The sequence below is a fragment of the Sciurus vulgaris genome, assembly GCF_902686455.1.
Source record: "Sciurus vulgaris genome assembly, contig: HiC_scaffold_611_arrow_ctg1, whole genome shotgun sequence".
In the NCBI taxonomy this organism is placed as follows: domain Eukaryota; kingdom Metazoa; phylum Chordata; class Mammalia; order Rodentia; family Sciuridae; genus Sciurus; species Sciurus vulgaris.
In genome coordinates this window covers 5,200,104-5,219,646 of record NW_027632409.1, presented here as the reverse complement: position 1 = coordinate 5,219,646, position 19,543 = coordinate 5,200,104, and the positions used below count along the sequence as shown (strand labels likewise).

At 42.2% G+C, this 19,543-nt stretch overlaps 1 long non-coding RNA gene across 1 annotated transcript in view; it reads left to right on the top strand.

Annotated features, from left to right (window-relative positions):
- LOC306652831 overlaps nucleotides 1–19,284 on the top strand; it is a 167,728-nt gene extending 148,444 nt beyond the window's left edge. The window contains exon 3 of the long non-coding RNA XR_013761557.1: nucleotides 19,227–19,284. This is a non-coding gene — a long non-coding RNA (uncharacterized lncRNA). The remainder of the gene's footprint in view (nucleotides 1–19,226) is intronic.
- Nucleotides 19,285–19,543: the final 259 nt, after the last annotated feature.

Sequence of the window (19,543 nt, the reverse complement as noted above, 5' to 3'; positions counted from 1 at the left end):
GTATTGGAATGAGTTCTTCTTTGAAGGTCTTGTAGAACTCAGCTGAGAATCCGTCTGGTCCTGGGATTTTCTTGGATGGTAGATTTTTAATGGCTTCTTCCATTTCATTGCTTGATATTGATCTGCTTAAATCGTGTATGTCTGCCTGGTTCAGTTTGGGAGGAGCATATGTCTCTAGAAATTTGTCAATGTCTTCGGTACTTTCTATTTTGTTGGAATACAGATTTTCAAAGTAGCTTCTCATTATATTCTGTATCTCAGTGGTGTCTGTTGTGATGTTTCCTTTTGCATCATGTATTTTAGTAATTTGAGTCTTCTCTCTCCTTCTCTTTGTTAGTGTGGCTAAGGGTTTATCTATTTTGTTTACTTTCTCAAAGAACCAACTTTTTGTTATGTCAATTTTTTGAATAGTTTCTTTTGTTTCAATTTCATTGATTTCAGCTCTGATTTTAATTATTTCCTGCCTTCTACTACTTTTACTGTTATTCTGTTCTTCTTTTTCTCAGGGCTTTGTGCTGTAATGTTAGGTCATTTAATTGTTGACTTTTCATTCTTTTCTGTAATGTGCTCCATGCAATGAATTTTCCTCTTAGTACCGCTTTCATAGTGCCCCAGAGATTTTGATATGTTGTATCATCATTCTCATTGACCTCTAAGACTTTTTTGAATCTCTTCCCTGATGTTTTTTGTTATCCATGTTTCATTCAATAGCATATTATTCAGTCTCCAAGTGCTGGAATAATTTCCTTTTTTTTACTTTGTCATTGATTTCTATTCTCAGTCCATTATGATCTGATAGAACACAAGGCAGTATCTCTATTTTTTTGCATTTCCTAAGGGCTGCTTTGTGGCATAACATATGGTCTATTTTCGAGAAGGTTCCATGTGCTGCTGAGAAGAAAGTATATCCACTCGTTGATGGATGGAATATTCCATATATGTCTATTAAGTCTAGGGTATTGATTGTGTTATTGAGTTCTATGGTTTCTTTGGTTGGATTTTGTTTGGAGATCTATCTAGTGGTGAGAGCAGTGCGTTAAAGTCACCCAGAATTATTGTGTTGTAGTCTATGTGATTCTTGAAATTAAGAAGGATTTGTTTGATGTACAGGGATGCACCATTGTTTGGGGCATAAATATTTACTATCGTTATGTCTTCCTGATTTATGGTTCCCTTAAGCAGTATGAATTGTCCTTTTTTATCCCTTCTAACTAACTTTGGCTAAAAGTCCACTTTATCTGATATAAGGATGGAAACCCCCACTTTTTTACTGGGTCCATGTGTGTGGTAGGTTTTTTCCCATCCTTTCACCTTTAGTCTGTGGATGTCTTTTTCTATGAGATGAGTCTCTTGCAGGCAGCATATTGTTGGGTCTTTCTTTTTAATCCATTCTGCCAGTCTATGTATTTTGATTGATGAGTTTAGGCCATTAATGTTCAGGGTTATTATTGATAAATGATTTGTATTCCCAGTCATTTGGCTTATTTTTGGTTTTTAAGTTGGCTTGGTTTCTCCTTTGAGTGGTTTTTCTCTAAGGTAGTTCCTCCCTTTGCTGACCGCCATTGTTGTTTTTCATTTCCTCCTCATGGAATATTTTGTTGAGAACATTCTGTAGTGCAGGCTTTCTATTTGTAATTTCTTTTAACTTTTGTTTATCATGGAAGGATTTTATTTCATCTTCAAATCTGAAGGTTAGTTTTGCTGGGTATAGGATTCTTGGTTGGCAACCATGTTCCTTCAGAGCTTGAAATATGTTGTTCCAGGCCCTTCTAGCTTTTAGAGTCTGGGTTGAGAAGTATGCTGCTATCCTTATTGGTCTCCCCCTATATGTAATCTGATGCTTTTCTCTCGCAGCCTTCAAAATCCTATCTTTATTTTGAATGTTAGGCATTTTCATTATAATGTGCCTTGGTGTGGATCTGTTGTGATTCTGTGCATTTGGTGTTCTGTAAGTCTCTTGTATTTGATTTTCCATTTCATTCTTCAGATTTGGGAAATTTTCTGCTATTATTTCATTGAATAAGTTGTTCATTCATTTGGTTTGTATCTCTGTGCCTTCCTCAATCCCAATAATTCTTAAATTTGGTCTTTTCATGATGTCCCATAGTTCTTGGAGATTCTGTTCATGATTTCTTACCATCTTCTCTGTTTGGGCCACTTTATTTTCAAGATTAAATATTTTGTCTTCATTGTCTGAGGTTCTGTCTTCCATGTGGTCTAGTCTGTTGGTGATGCTTTCCATTGAGTTTTTTATTTGGTTTATTGGCTCCTTCATTTCAAGGATTTCCTTTTGTTTTTTTTTTTTTTTTTTTTTTTGAGAATCCCTATCTCTTTGTTGAAATGATCTTTTGCTTCCTGCAGGTGCTCTTTCAGCTTATTGGTATTATCATTCATTGCCTGCATTTGCTCTCTTATCTCATCCTTTGCTTCACTAATCATCTTAATCATGTATAATCTGAAGTCCTTTTCTGACATTTCTTCTAACATGCTGTCATTGGATTCTATTACTATAGAATCTAGATTTGTTTGGATCATTTTCTTTCCTTGTTTTTTTCATGTTGTTCATGTATCTTCCCCTCTAGCACTGCAGATCTGGGGTATTGCAGATTTCCCCCTATAGGCTTATAGTGGCCCTATAGGTTTCCAAAACCCTTTCTTTAAGGGAGAGCAATATTAGCAGTGCCCAAATCAGACACTATGCAATCCTAGACCAAATAGCCCCTTTGGGGACAATAACATCAAGTAAATAAGGGAGAAAGCGACTCTGAGGGAACAGGTAAACAGAAGGAAAAGAAAGCAAGAAATGTAAAGAAATAAAAACTTAAACATTTTTTAAAAAAGGAGAAAAAATAAAATCTACTGTATAATAGTCATATACTAATGGAACCTCCCAGTGTTCAGTAGCCTGATGTATGAGAGGTACCTGACAATGAGCTTCAAGCCTCCAGCAGGCGTCTCAGGATGAAATTTGCCCCACCCGAAGATCAGAGCTCCAGCTTCCAGGATTATCCAAGATGGCTGCTCTGGCTTCCAAATGTGTTGGCAAATGGGGAGCTGCAGCTCAGGGGTGGACATGGTCAGCTGGAGGTCCTGGAGACAGGATGCAGTTGGTCCAGCAGTGGTCTTGGAGGTCGGGTGTGTTTGGTGTGGTTGTGGGATCCAGGAGGCTGGTTGCAATCAGTTGGTCTGGGTTCCCGGTGATAGGGCACAGTCAGTTGGTCTGGGGGTCCTGGTGGCAGGGAGCAGTCAGTCAATGTGAGGGCCACAGAGGCAGGGCGTGATCGGTTGGGCTGAAGGATCCTGGAGACGGGACTCAGTCAGTCCGGCCAGGAGTCCTACAGGGCCTGGCTGTTGTCTCAAAATGGCGGCAGCCACGTGTAATCAAACCTGCAGGTACTGTAACAGTGAACTTCCAGGCAGCAGCAGGCAGCTGGTTCTCCACTGGTGGTCTGTGGTCAATCTGCTGGCAGCTGACGGATGATCGGGAGGTGAACCTCGAGCGTTGGGTGATGGATAGGGGTAAGGCAGGCAATGGACAGGCGAGAGGCAGGCAAATGGCGGATGATAGACGCCTGACAGTGAGCAATCTGCTCTCAAAAAAGGCGTCAATATGCTGGCAAATTGCAGGTGATCACAGCAGACAAATGGGGTCAAGAGCAGGGGATCGATGAGCAGCAAAAACTGCCTCACTGAGAAACAGATATCCTCTGCTTGAATCCCGCATTGTGGAGCGACAAGGAAGGCAGCCTCCCTCTAGACCGCCATCTTGGATTCCTAAACTGAGCTCTTTATATAAAGACTGCACCACAATATCACAAATGTAAACACAAACAGCTCTGTTAAAAGGCAAAAGTGAAGACCCAACATGGGCATAACCTGAATATCAGAAGAGGAGTGGTTCAAGAATATTCCAAAGTGGAATCAGACTTACTCAGCAGAAAAATGTACCACAGGCATTTGCATGTTGTTAAATCATTTTTGTTTCTTGCCTAGCTTCTACACACTACCATCCTGCCACATGCCTAATGTCTATTATTATTATTATTTTTTTTTTTGGTGTGAGTTCTTGTAAAGTAGGTTCCTTGTGTCATCTATTACCCTACAAAGCACAATCCAGTAATTCACAGATTCATGGTAAACATGAGAACAACATATGCTTTACCAACTTCTACAGTACATCTGTTGAGGACATCCTTCAAAATAAACAAGTCTATACAAGCGCTCCACACCTTTTGACATTGGAGCTCCAATGTTAGTGGGAGAGTAAGTCATAAATTCCCCCGTTTCTCTCGAGTGCTCTCAGCAGAAACTAACATGGATTCAGCCCCAAATCCTAAGATTTTTCATCAAGACATAAGCAAGACCATGCAAAGGAAAACTGACTAGAAAACTCCAGGGCCAAGGGCAGCTGTCTTTTGTGTTCACCTGTTAGTTTTCCAGTTGACATTGTGGTTGACATGGAAAGTGCTCAGGTGTGCAAGTCCCCTTCATTGGCAGAGTCTGGGAGTGTGTCCAAGAAGTCTCAAAATTGCCAAGGACCAGTTCAGTTGTCATTTTGAATTTTCTGCCACTGTAACCTGGTGCATATTGCCTAGTACAGGAAGTTGCAGAAGAAATATCAGCAAGAACATACTCATAAGTGAGATGTAACATATGAACTAAAGAGAGTTGAAATGATGTGTGGTTTCAGTACTCTTCAGAACACTGGTGAAGCACTGCTCCCTTTGAGTGCAGATCCCTTCTCAAATGTGGCAATGGAAATGGCTTGCATATGAAACTGGTACTTCTTCAACAGTGTTGATTCCATTGATTAACAGAGGAGGAAAAAGAGGTTGAGAGCATGGAAGGTTTGCATGCTCAGAAGTCTTTGGTCTTGTTTCCCCGCCCATCCTGCAGTGCTGGAGATTCAAAACCCTGTCCTTCCACATGCGAGGTATGTGCCCTATGAGAGAAACAACTGCTTTAAGATACATGACTTGATCTCCTCAGTTTCTGTGTCTGTGAAATTCTCTGCAGAGAAGCAACCCTAGACAAAGCCAAATAATGTCTAAGGAATTCTTAATTCTCCCTTTTACAACAATCTTGCAAATAACCATTTTTGCATGTCAAGTCCCACAGTCTCTGGGTGGGTCCTGAGGGAAAAAATTATCCCATCTTTACTTAAGGAGGAAACCGGTTGTAGCTGATCCCTGAGCAGAAAATTATATCAGTGATATCTGGAGGCCAGGGCATGAGGAGAGGCAGGTCTATGTGGGAATTAGAATATGCTCAAGTTGTTACTATGAAATGAGATGTTGGGGATCATTCACCATTGCATCCCTGGTCATTACCTTCAGAATCTACTGACAACTTCCTCGACCTTTGTATTTCTTACTTTTCCTTTGTAATTTTACTTTGAAAAATTCTACCAAGGAGAGTGCTGTGCAAAATGCACAAGCCAGTTCTGGTAGTGGATCTTGCCTATCATCTCAGGGATGGGTGAGGTAGAGGAAGGTGTTACTCCTGGGAAAGGCCAGTTTCCTGCCATGAGGGAATGCCTCAGCAACTTAGCCAGATGATGTCAGGAAATATAAATAGGCAAAGGCAAGTGGTGATGGTTCTTGGTGTCTGGGTTCCTAGCCAAGATATTTGCTGGCAGAAAGAAACATTCCTCAACCAATTTCAATCTTCCACTGGGTATGTTTGCAACAATTACTCTAAAGATTCATTACATTGAGATAAGGGCTGAAATTCATATCTATGATTTCTCAATTATTCAGTTGCATTCAATTCCACTCAGAACAAAGTCTCACTTGGTTACCAGTGCTCCTGTTACATGAGAGCCAAATATGGGAGAGCTCCTCTAAACCAGGTGGAAGGGGCAGGCATCAGGCCTTTCAGGTGTGAATGGCTCTGGGATTCCAGGCTCCAGTTGGAGGATACACTTGATTTCTATCTACAAGGGATTTTTCCATCCTTGGGCCACATGGATTGTGAGGAGTGGCTCCTGTGACATGTCACCTGCACCAATATACCACATGAGGTCACAGAGGAAAGGCATAACAGCATGATGGCATCATGGTTCCCATGGCAACCAGAGACAATTAGCTCCTGGCTGCCTCAGACAAAGATTGAAAACAAGCACCAGCACCATTTTGATGGTAACAGGAAAGATGAAGGGAGCGAGTGCCAAGGATCTGCAATTTCCAAGAAATGTGATTCTAACCTCATCAGCCAGGAGACCAGAATGAAGGCAGTGTGCAGGGCACAGCCCCATGGTTGGTGGATCTCTCCAGTCCAGGCAGGACAAAGAAACCCTCTGAAGCCTGACAGCTCGCACTAAAGACCAGGCTTGCTAGGTGACGCTGCTCTTGTTTGGCCACAATGGGCATCATGACAGCAGGCAATTATCCTCCATCAGGTCCAGTAGGTTACATTGGGTGAAGGTGTGCTTGTGGGCACATGGATCACCAAGCTGATCACCAGCTGAACCGGTAATTTCTTCTGAAACTACTCCTCAAGGACTGGGCACATCCAGTCAGGAAACTAGCCTAGGGCTCTAGAAACCACATTCAATGATGGCTTGTGAGAGCTCAGGGCAGTAGAGCATGCAGTGAGCATGGTGATATAGGTGATATTTCAATTGGGACATTTCAACCCAATTTGAGTGGTTGTCCCTCCTTTCCTAGAAAGTTTGGACAGGAGACAGCTGGAACCTGGAAAGTGGGTCTTCTAAGTGAAGGTGGGTGGCTCCTCTGAAGGCTAATGTGGAGAGAAGTGAGTCATTCACTCAGCATGTTGGACGGAGGACAGGACAGTTCTGACATGCAAGGGGAGATGTTCTGAGCTCACTCGACCTGCAAGGCTACATCTCCTTGGCTGCTGCCTTACAACTAGGCTGCATGAAATTTACATGCTGGGAATTTCCAGGTAGGTGATGCTCATCTAGAGATGAAGAATTGTCTGGCCTATCTGTGTTCACAACACTGTTCATTTTTGTATCCAGACTAATGTCTGCCTGGCACAAGGCCCTGAGTGATATTGACATGAGTCATCTTACCAGCCCCAGGAGGATGTAGGCTACAAGCCAGTTGATGATATAGGAGCCTGCTTATGGCATGAGGAGCACAGCATCACAGGGCATAACACTATATTGGAACATGCAACGTGAAGAAAGAGCAATGGTGCAAAGCTTCCAAGCTGAATATTCAAAGAGGGAGAGTAAGGACATTTTGGGGCACAGAAAGCAAAAGGGTGCTGGTGCTGAAAGCCTACTTCAGTAGAAGAGACACTCTAGAACTACTCAGCCTTCATGGTCTACCCACGAATTCCATGGCACCTCTTCAGGTTCAACATAGTCTACAAATACAGGAAGTAGTACTTGCCTGTTCATTCTGTAAGCAACCATTATTATGGGCCCTAATTCTGCTTGAAAGGACCTCAATTCCCTTGCAAATTTGTGGCTCTTTCTTGTTGCTTTTAAGAGACAGCTGATTGCCCACATGCTTATTTGTAGTTTTTCTGGCACAAGAACCATGAGGAAAGGCTTTCTTTAAAACAGCACTTTTACCTGCAAACTACAATTTAAATGAGTTGAATTTGGAATATACTGTACAAATCCAGCTCTCAAAACAAACACTGCACCACAATATCACAAATGTAAACACAAACAGCTCTGCTAAAAAGCAAAAGTGAAGACCCAACATGGGCAAAACCTGAATATCAAAACAGGAGTGTTTAAGGAATATCAGAATGTTGGATCAGACTTGGTGAGCATTAATATTGTACAACACGCACTTGCAAATAGTCAAATCCTTTTTATTTCATTTTTTTTATGGTGCTGGGTGGGGATTTGAACCCAGGGCTTTGTGCTTGCAAAACAAGCACTCTACCAACTGAGCTATATCCCCAGGCCTCCTTTTTATTTCTTGACTTGCTTCTACCCACCACCAACCTGCCACAGGCCTAATGTCTCTGGATTATTTCTTTTGGTGGGAGTTCTTGTAATGAATGGCCCTTTGGTCATCTCTTACCCTACAAAGCACAATCAAATAATTTTCAATCCGTGGTAAACATGAGAACAACATATGTTTACCCACCCTCACAGTGCATCTCTTGAGGACATCCATCAAAATTAACAAGAGTCTATACGAGTGCTCAGTTCTTTGGACACTGAAGCTCCAATGATAGTGGGAGAATAGGTCATAAATTCCCCCATTTCTCTAGAATGCTATCAGCAGAAAAGTAACATGAATTCAGCCCCAAATTTGACCATTTTTCATCAAGTCATAAGCAAGCCAATGCAAAGTAAAATTGACTAGGAAACTCAGGTCCAAAGGTGGCTGTCTTTTGTGTTCACCTGTTGGTTTTCCAGTTGATATTGTGGTTCACAGGGAAAGTGCTCAGGTGTGGAAATCCCCTTCATTGGCAGTATGGGACAGTGTCCAAAAGTCCTCGATATTGCCAAGGGCCAGTGAGGTGTCATTTTGAAGTTCCTGCCACTGCAACATGATGCACATTGCCTATTTGAGAAGTTGCTAGAAAAATATGTGCCTGGCATATTCATAAGTGAGATGTAATGCATGAACTAATGAGAGTTGATAGATGTGAAGGAACAAGTACTCTGAAGAAACAAAGGTGACTGGGGATACAATTCTCCCTTTGAGTGCAGCTCCCTGCTGAAAGGTTTCAAAGGAAATTGCTGCATGTGAAATTGGTACTTGTTGAACAGTGTTGTTTTCATTGATTAACAGTGGAGGAAAAAACTAGGTTATGATGATGGAAGGCTGGCATCCTTAGTAGTTCCTTGACTTTCTTTTTTTTTCCATTCTATCATACTGGGAATTTGAACCCCAGTCTTTTAAACTGCAAAGCAAATGCTCTATGGGATGGACTATATCCCCAGCACAAGAAGAGTTCCTTTAAGGTACCTGACTTGACCCACTCAAATCCTGTGTCTTTGAAGTTCTCTGCAGAGAAGAAACCCTAGACAAAACCAAACAATGTCTAAGGAATTCTTAATTCTCCTTTTCACAATAATCTTGAAAATAACCTTTTGTGCATTTCAAGACACACAGTCAAGGGGTGTGTACTGTGGGAATAAATTATCCCACCTTCACTTAAGGAGGAAACAGGTTGTAGCAGATATCTGAGCAGAAAAATATATCAGTGATCCATGGAGGCCAGGGCATGAGGAGAGGCAGGCCTATGTGGGAATTAGAATATGCTCATCTTGTTAGCATGAAAGGAGAAGTTGGGGATCATTCACTGTTGCATCCCTAGCCATTACATTCACAATTCACTGACACCTTACTTGTTCTATTTTTTCTTACTTTTCCTATTGTCATTTTACTTTCAAAAATTCTAACCTGAAAAGTGATGTGAAAATGCACAAGCCAATGCTGTTGCTGGATCTTGCCTCTTATCTCACGTAGGGGTGAGGTATAGGAAGGTGTTTCTCCTGGGAAAGGCCAGTTTACTTCAATGAGGAAATGCCTCATCAAATGAACCAGATGTTGTCAGGAAATATAAACAGACAAAGTCAAGTGGTGATGGCTCTTGGGGTTTGGGTTCCCAGGAGCCATATTTACTGGCAGAAAGGAAACATTTCTCATCCAATTTCAATCTTCCTCTCGTTATGTTTGCAGCTATTACTCAAGATTTGTTACCGTGAGATAAGCTCTGAAATTCATATCCCCAATCTCTCAATGATTCAGTTGCCTTCAGTTATATTCAGGGCAATGACTCACTTGGTAACCAGTGTTCCTGTGACATGAGAGCAAAAATGGGATCACTCCTCTATCCAGGTAAAAAGGGCAGGCATCAGGAAGGTCGGGTGTGAATGGCTCAGGGATTCCAGGCTCTGGTTGGAGAATAGTTGGTTTCTCTCCCCAAAGGGTTTTTCTGAGCCTTGAGCAACATGGAGATTGAGAAGTTGCTCCCATGACGTGGTGCCTGCACCGCAGATTCTGCCTGAGGTCACAGAGGAAAGGCGTGACAGCATGATGGTGACACGGTTCCCATGGTGACTGGAGAAGCTTCCACTCCTGTCTGCCAGAGACCAAGATTGAAAACAAGAACCTGCTCAGTTGTAATGGTCAGAGGAAAGAAGATGGGAGCAAGTGCCAGAGAACTGAGGTTTTCCAAAATGTGATTCTAACCTGTTCGGCCAGGAGAGCACAGCCCTGTGGTCTGTGGATCCCTCCAGGACCAGGCAGAACAAGAAACTCCTCTAAAGCCTGATAGCTCACACTAAACTTCAGGTCCGCTAAATGTCGCTGCACTCATTTGGCCACACTGGACATCAAGACAGCAGGCAATTATCCTCGCCAGTTCCAGTGGGCCTCGTTGGGTGGAGGTGTGCTTGGGGACCAGTGGATCACCAAGCTGAGCACTGGCTCCAGCGCTACTTCATTCCTAACCTCGCTCCATCAGGACTGGGCACACCCAGAATATCCTAGTCAGGAAACTAGCCCAGGGCCTTAGCAACCACACCAAATGATGACTGGTGAGAGCTCATGGCAGTAGAGCGTGCAGTGATCATGGTGGTTGAAGTGAACTTTGAATTGGGACACTTCATGCCAAATCTTGCAGGTGGCTCCTTTTCTCTGAGAAAGTTTAGCCAGGTGACAACTGGAACCTGGGAAGTGGGTATTCTAGGTGAAGGTGGATGCATCTTCTGAAGGCTCATTTGGAGTCATTGGAATCATTCACTCAGGATATTGTAGGGAGGATAGGATGGTGCTGACATGCCAGGACAAATATTCTGTGCTCACTAAACATGCAAGGCCACACCTCCTTGGCTGTGGCCTTATAACTAAGCTGCACTCAGAAATTTACTTGCTGGGAAATTCCAGGGCCACCTCAAGTCACCTCAAGATGCAGAAATATCGAGCCTCTCTGTGTTCACACATGTGTTCTTTCCCTTGACCAGACTAGTGCCAGCCAGGCACAAGACCCTGTGGAAAATTTCCACCAGTCCTCTTAACAGCCCCAAGATGATGCCGACTACAAGTCAGTGGATGATAGAAGAGCCTGCTGGTGGCATGAGGAACACAGCATCACATGGCATAACTCCAGATTCAACATGCACTGAGCTGAAAGAGCTATGATGAAAAGCTTCCAAGATGAATATTCAAAGAAGGAGAGCAAGAACATTTTGTTGGCACCGAAAGCAGAAGACTCTTGGTGCTGAAAGCCTACTTCAATGAGGAGACATTCTAAAGTGATTCAGGAATCATTGTCTAACCTCAAATTCCACGACAATTCTCAGGTTCAACATAGTGTACAAATACAGGAAGTAGTACATGCCAGTTCATTCTGCAAGCAACCATCATTACAGAACCTAATTCCCCTTTCAAAGACCTCAAGTCTTTGACAACTTATGGCTCCTTCTGTTGCTCTCAAGGGACAGCTGATCATACACATGCTGATTTATAGTTTTCATGGCACAAGAACCATGAGAAAAAGCTTTCTATAAAACACAGCACATATACCCATGAACTACGACTTGAATGAGTGGAGTTTGGAAAATGAATCACCGAACCCAGCTCTCAAAATAGAGTCTGCACCACAGTATCACAAATGTAAACAGAAATAGTTCTGTAATTGTGAAGACCCAAAACTAAATATCAAAATAGGAGTGTTTCAAGAATATCCGAATGTGGGATTGGACTTAATGAGCAGGAAGCTTATACCACAGTCAAGTGAAAATTGTCAAATGCTTTTTATTTTTTAACTTGCTGCTACCCACTACCAACCTGTAACATACCTAATGTCTCTGGTTTCCTTCTTTTGGTGTGAGTTCTTGCAATGAATTTTTTTTCCTTTACCCTACAAAGCACAATCCAAAAATCCCCAGATCAGTGGTAAACATGAGAACAACATATGCTTTTCCCACTTCTACAGTGCATCTATTGAGTTCATCCATCAAAATTAAAGAGTCTCTACAAGTGCTCCATTCCTTTTGACACTGGAGCTCCAATGATAGTGGGAGTCTAGGTGGTAAATTCCCCCTTTCTCCTGAGTGCTATCAGCTCAAACTAACAAGGATTCAGACTTGAAACCTACAATTTTTCATCAACTCATAAGCAAGCCAATACAGAATTAAAATGACAAGAAAATCAGGGCCAGGTGTGGCTGTCTTTGTCTTCACATGTTGGGTATCCAGTTCATATTGTGGTTCACATGCAAAATTCTCAGGTGTGGAAGTCCCCTTCATTGGCAGTCTGGGAGTGTGTAAAAAGAGTCTCAAAAGAGCAAGAGCCAGTGAGGTGTCAATTTGAATTTTGTGGCACTACAACCTGGTGCACTTTGCCTATGAGGAGAATTTGCTGGAAAAAGGTGGTCATAGCATACTCATGAGTGAGATGTAATGTCTGAACTAATGAGACTTGAAAGATATGAAAGAACATGTACACAGAAGAAATGCAGTAGCTGGGAATACAGTGCTGCCTTTGAGTGCAGCTCCAGGCTGAAAGGAGTCAATGGAAATAGCTTGCACATGTAACTGGTAGTTCTTGAACTGTGTTGATTCTGTTGAATAATTGAGTAGAAAAAGAAAAAGGTCAAGATCATAGAAGGTTTGCACCCTCAGAAGTTTTTTTTTTTTCTTGTTTTTTCCATCCCTTGGTGCTGGGGATTTGAACCACGCATTTCCGCTTGCAAAGCCAGCCCCCTATGGGATGGGCCATATCCTCAGCACAGGAACAGCTCCAATAAGTTACATGACTTGATCACCTCAGGTTCTGTGTCTGTGAAGTTCTAGACAGGGAAGCAACCCTAGACAAAGCCAATCAATGACTAAGGAATTCTTAATTCTCCTCTTCTCAACAATCTTGTAAGAAACCTTTTTGTATCTCAAGACCCACAGTCTATGGTATGTCCTGAGGGAATTATCCCATCTTTAGTTAAGGAGGAAAACAGTTGTAGCTGATCCCTGAGCAGAAAGTGATATCAGTGATCCATGGAGGACATGGCACGAGGAGAGGCAAGACAATGTGGTTATTAGAATATGCTCAGGTTATTAGAACAAAGGGAGATTTGGGGGATCATTTGCCATTGCAACCCCAGTCATTACATTCACAATCTACTGACACCATCCTTCATCTATTTTTTTTTTTTTTTTTTTTTTCTTTTTGGCATTTTACTTTAGAAAATTCTAACCAGGATTGTGCTTTGCAAAATGCACAAGGCAGTGCTGGCTCTGGATCTTGCCTATTATCTCACGTAGGGGTGAGGTAGAGGAAGGTGTTTCATCTGGGAAAGGCCAGTTTCCTTCAACAAGGAAATGCCACATCAAATAAACCAGACGATGTCAGGAATTAAAAGCAGGCAAGTGGTGATGGCTCTTGGGGTCTGGGTTCTCAGGAGCCATATATACTGGCAGTAAGGAAACATTCCTCAATCCAATTTCAATCTTCCTCTTGGTATGTTTGTAGCTATTACTCTCAAGATCTGTTACCATGAGATAAGCTCTGAAATTCATATCCCTGATTTCTCAATTATTCAGTTGCTTAGAGTTATATTCAGGGCAACGACTCACTTGGTAACCAATGCTCCTGTGATATGAGAGCAAAAATGGGAGCGTTCTTCTATCCAGGTGAAAAGGGCAGGCATCGGGAAGGTCAGGTGTGAATGGCTAAGAGATTCCGGCTCTGGTTGGAGAACAGTTGGTTTCTCTCCCCAGAGGTTTTTTCTGAGCCTTGAGCAACATGGAGATTGAGGAGTTGCTCCTGTGACATGGCGCCCACACCTCAGAATCCGCCTGAGGTCACAGAGGAAAGCGTGACAGCATGATGGTGTCACGGTTCCCATGGCAAACAGAGAATCTTCCGCTCCTGTCTGCCAGAGACCAAGATTGAAAATAAGCACCTGCTCAGTTGCAATGGTCGGAGGAAAGAAGACGGGAGCAAGTGCTAGGGAACTGAAGTTTTCCAAAAAGTGATTCTAACCTCTTCAGCCAGGAGAGTACAGCCCCATGGCCCATGGATTCCTCTAGGACCAGGTGGGACAAGAAACTCCTCTGAAGCCTGACAGCTCACACTAAACTTCAGGTCCACTAGGTGTTGCTATACTCCTTTTGCTGCACCAGGTAACATGACAGCAGGCAGTTATCCCGCACCAGTTCCAGTGGGCCTGCTTGGGTGGATGTGCTTGGGGACACGTGGATCACCAAGCTGAGCACTGGCTCCAGCACTATTTCCTTTCTAACCTACTTCTCCTTGACTGGGCACACCCGGAATATCCTAGTCAGGAAATTAGCTTAGGGCCCTAGCAACCGCACCCAATGATGGCTGCTGAGAACTCATGGCAGTGGAGCATGCAGTGAGCATGGTGGGTTAAGTGATCTATGATTTGGGACACTTCACACCCAATCATGCGGGTTCCTCCTTTTTTTCTGAGAAAGTTCAGCCAGGTGACAGCTGAACCTGGCAAGTGGGTCTTCAAGATGAAGGTGGATGCATCTTCTGAAGGCTTATATTGTGTCCTGGGAGTCATTCACTCAGGATGTTGTACGGAGGATAGGATGGTGCTGACATACCAGGAGAGATATTCTGTGCTCACTACAACTGCAAGGCCACACCTCCTTGGCTGTGGCCTTAAAACTAAACTGCACTCAGAAATTTACCTGCTGGGAAATTCCAGGACCACCTCAACTCACCTCGAGATGCAGAAATATCTGGAATCTCTTTGTTCACACATGTGTTCTTTCTCTTCACCAGACTAGTGCCAGGCTGGCAAAAGGCATTTTGGAAACATTCCAGCAGTCCTGATAGCAACCCCAGGAGGATGCTGAATACAAGCCAGTGGATAATAGAAGAGTCTGCTGATGGCAAGAGTAACATAGCAGCACATGGCATAACTCCAGATTGGAAAATGCACTGTGCTTAAAGGGCTATGATGAAAAGCTTCCAAGATGAATATTCAAAGAGGGAGAACAAGGACATTTTGTTGGCACACTAAGCAGAACGCTGTTAGTGCTGAAAGCCTACTTCAATGAAGAGACACTCTAAAACTATTCAGCCATCATCGTTCACCCTCAAAATCCAAACATGTCTTCACTTTCAACATACTCTACAAATACAGGAGGTAGTACCTGCCAGTTTATTCTGTAAGCAACCATCATTACAGACCCTAATTCCCCTTGCAAGGACCTCAAAGACCTTGAAAATCATGGCTCTTTCTTGTTGCTCTCAAGGGACAGTTGATTATACATATGCTTATTCATACTTTTTCTGGCACAGGAACCAGGAGAAAAGGCTTTCTTGTAAACACAGCATTACACCCATGAACTTCAATTAAAATGAGTTGAATTTGGAATATGCAGCACTGAACTCAGCTCTCGAAATAAAGACTGAACCTCAACATCACACATGTAAACAGAAACAGCTGTGTAAAATGCAAAAGTGAAGACCCAAAACTGAACATCAAAACAGGAGTGGTTCAAGAATATCCAAATGTGGTATCAGACTTACTGAGCAGGAAACTTGTACCACAGGCATTTGCAAATTGTCAAATGCTTTTTATTTCTTGACTGCTGCTATCCATCACAAATCTTCAACTTGCCTGTTGTCTCTGGGTTCCTTCTTTCAGTATGAGCTCTTGCAATTAGTGTTTTTTTTTTTTTCCTGGTTCCCTACCAATTCCAAATGAGTAATTCCTAGATCCGTGAAAATTGTGAGAAAAACATATGCTTTTTTCTCTTCTACAGTGCATCTATTGAGGACTTCCCTCAAAATTAGCAAGAGTCTCTACAAGTGCTCTGTTAATTTTGACACTGGAGCTCCAAAAATACTGGGAGAGTAGGTGAAAAATTTTCCATTCCTCCTGAATGCTATCAGCACAAATTAACATGGATTCAGTGTCATTTCCTACCATGTTTCATCAAGTCATAAAAAAGACAACACAAAATAAATCTGACAAGGAAATCAGGACCAGGGGCGACTGTCCTTTGTCTTCACTTGTTGGTTTTCCAGTTGACCTTGTGGTTCACATGGCAAATGCTCTGGTATGGAAGTCAACTTCATTGGGAATCTGGGAGTGTGTTCAAAAAGCGTCGAAATTGGCAAGCACCAGTGAGGTGTCAATTTGAATTTTGTATCACTGCACCTGGTGTACATTGCCTATCAGGAGAATTTGCTGGAAAATGATGGACACAGCATACTCATGATTGAGATATAATGTCTGAATAATGAGAGTTGAAAGATGTAAAGGAACACGTACTGTGAAGCAATGCAGGTAACTGGTGATGCACTGCTCCCATTGATTGCAGCTCCAGTCTGAAAGGAGTTAATGGATATTGCCTGTAGCTGAAAATGCTAGTTCTTGAAAAGTGTTTATTCCATTGAGTAACAGAGAAGAAAAAGAAAACAATTGAGATGATACAATGTTTGCACACAAAGAAGTGTTTTTTCTTGTTTTTTTTTTTTTATTTTTCCCAATTCCATGGTGTTGGGGATTTGAACCCCGATCTTCCCTTTTGCAAAGCCATTGCACTATGGGATGTGCAATATCCTCAGCACAGGAAGAGCTCCTTTAAGGTACATGAATTGATCCACTCAGGTTCTGTGTGTGTGGAGGTCTATGCAAGACAGAAACCTAGACAAAGCCAATCAATGACTAAGGAATTCTTAATTCTCTTTTTCATAACAATTTTGCAAATAAACATTTTGCATCTCAAGACCCACCATCTAAGGGTGTGTATTGAGAAAAAGAATTATCCCATCTTTACTAAGGAGGAAACCGGTTGTAGCTGATTCCTGAGCAGAAAATGATATCAGTGATTCATGGAGGACAGGGCAAGAGGAGAGTCTGGTCTATGTGAGTATTAGAATATTCTTAGGTTGTTAATATGAAATGAGATTTTGTGGATCATTCACCATTGCGTCCCCAGACATTACATTTACAATCTACTGACACCTTCCTTGATCATTTTCTTTTCTATTTTCCCTTTGTCATATTACTTTGCAAAATTCTACCCAGCAGAGTGATGTTCAAAATGCACAGGAGATAAGAGGGGATATACTTCCATGACTTTGATTATTACCAGTTTAAGAAACAGGGGCTATTTCCATTTTTCAAATTCACTGATGCCTAAGTACTTACCAAACTCAGCATCATTCACTGTCGCAGGTCCTTCTTGTGCTGATCCTCCCCATTTGTATTTCCCCAGTAAATTTTAAGGAACACAGAAGCATTCGGCAGTGCCCTACCCTGGGAATCTGTCCCGACCTGCAGGACTACAATGGGAACCTGGAGGGGGGAGTGGGGATTGGGAGAGACAAGAGACACGAGAAATGGAGATAAGACAAAAGCCTGATCAAGTCTCATTTATTAGGGGAATAAAAACAGTTAATATAAAGTACAAAAACCAATCAGGGGAAAACATGCGAAGGCAAGACTAGTCTTGAGCCAGAACTCGAATAAGGAAGTGTAGTTGGCCAATCATGAAGCACCATGCAATCTAGTCTGATGCACCTGGTATAGTCTGACAGTTGTGTGTGCAGGTAGAAGCACACCCCGCCAGCATCCTGCAGGTGCCATCTTAGCTCAGCATGAGGTGAGGCAGGGGGCGTGACCATGAAGCAAGACAGGGCACATGACCTGCTGGCTCTGGACAGGTATCCTCCCTCAGGGGTGTTTGCACATATAAGTATTGATATTCAAGTATTTCCTAGCCAGTAGTCTATCATCAGAGTCTCATCTTTGTGGAAAGGTAATAAAAACCAATTTGTTCTGCATGCACAAGCAAGATGGTTCTAAGTCTTTGAGATAGTTTGCTATTTTTTTATGTTTTTTAACAGGAGAGAAGGAGATCAGCTTCTCGTGTTTACTCAAAACTAGGCACAGGGCACAGAGAGAAATATTGTCTTCTGAGTTGGTTGTTTGTTCTTCTATTGGGATCTTCTTTCCAAATTTTAGTTAAAAGAATAGAAAGAAACTGTCTTCAACAACATACACACAAAATAAGTGACCTGCTATGACATTGAAAGAAGCAATGCAGACATTTCCTAAAGAAACAGAGAAAGAGAATTTCACTCCTATGGTTATGAACATGGTAATGAACAAAGTTTTGGCAATTTCACATCATTATTTATTCTTGATAAAAATTGTGTTCATGAATTTTATAAACAAAGTATTTTAATCTATGTGAGGCATTTAGAAATGGAAACAGAAATGGCAGTTCCTTAATAGTTAACGGGGTCCTTGGAACTTTGCCTGCTGCCACACAAACTTTTACAAAAAAATCTCTGGAATTTAAGCAGTGCCACTGCTATGGAACTATGGAGACAGAGAAATGAGACTTCTGATGATTACACTTTGGAAGTAAAATACCATGGCTCTTTCTGATTTATTTTTCTTTGAAACCAGAAGCTGATGTGGATTCACATAGATTCGGAAGCTACAGGTTTTGGACAATAGAATTCTCTGGTGCCAGGGATCCCTTGTAGTGTACCCACATCATACAATGAGAAGAAATGTTGAAACAATTCTAAATTTCACCATTGGAAGGTCTATGGCACAGGGAGTCTATTTCTGAAAATCAGTCATGACAAACTTCCAGTGGGGCAGAGTGGAAACAAGGACAAAGTAGAAAATGATTTACCCTCTTTCACTGTTGGACTCACATTGGTAGATTTGTATGTCATCCTCTGTTCCTCTCCTTTCTGTGTTGTGTTTTCTGTATGTTGGTGCATTATAGACACATAGCTCAAACATTAGGGTTTCCAAGGAGTGCAAATATAAATGGCCTTTACCTGATGACAACTTCAAAAGCTTACACTAGAATAATCCCAAGGGAATAAATGACAAAAGTATTTAGGCCTAGTAAGGCATAATTACTTCTTTAGGACCACCCACATGGCCAGAAGGAGGAAATGGGTCTGATTCAAACTGTCTTTCCAAACCAGGTGAGTTGGCTACACCCAGGACAGTCTGGGAACAAGATCCAGGGTGTTTTGGTGTAACCATTTAACACTTGTGTATATGTCAAGGAAAGATGGGAGGAATCAGCATCACAGTGGGTCATTAGAACCATCTTGTTTGAGAAAGGGCTCTGAGCATGGGGTACCCAAGGAAGTGACCTCACTTCCTTGGCAGTAGAACACACTGAACTTGGAACTCTAGTAGCTAGGCAACCACATTCCAGATAAACTCCCATTCTGCTCACTTGTGTTGAGATAGCAAGACCAGAGCCATGAGTTCTTATTGTCTACTCACATTTGGATGCTTCTTTTTCAGAACAGTCCCTTTTAGGGGGCTTTTCCAAGATTGGAAGCACTGTATCAATGTTGGGACCAACAACTCTGGTCATATTTACCAAGAAGACCAGAGATGAAAGAAGACAGGCCATTGAAAGTGAATAGAGTCTAGCCCTCCACTCAGATTCCCACTTAGATAGCACCAGACCCTCAAAGATTTGTCTATGTGTGTTTATATTTGTGTCTCATATTTGTGACTAATTGAATTTGATGTTGATCAAGCTGTGATACTATCCTTCAAGAGTGCCACCTTACATCATTCCCTCCACACCTCAGAGAGACATAACTGCATATTTGAGTGA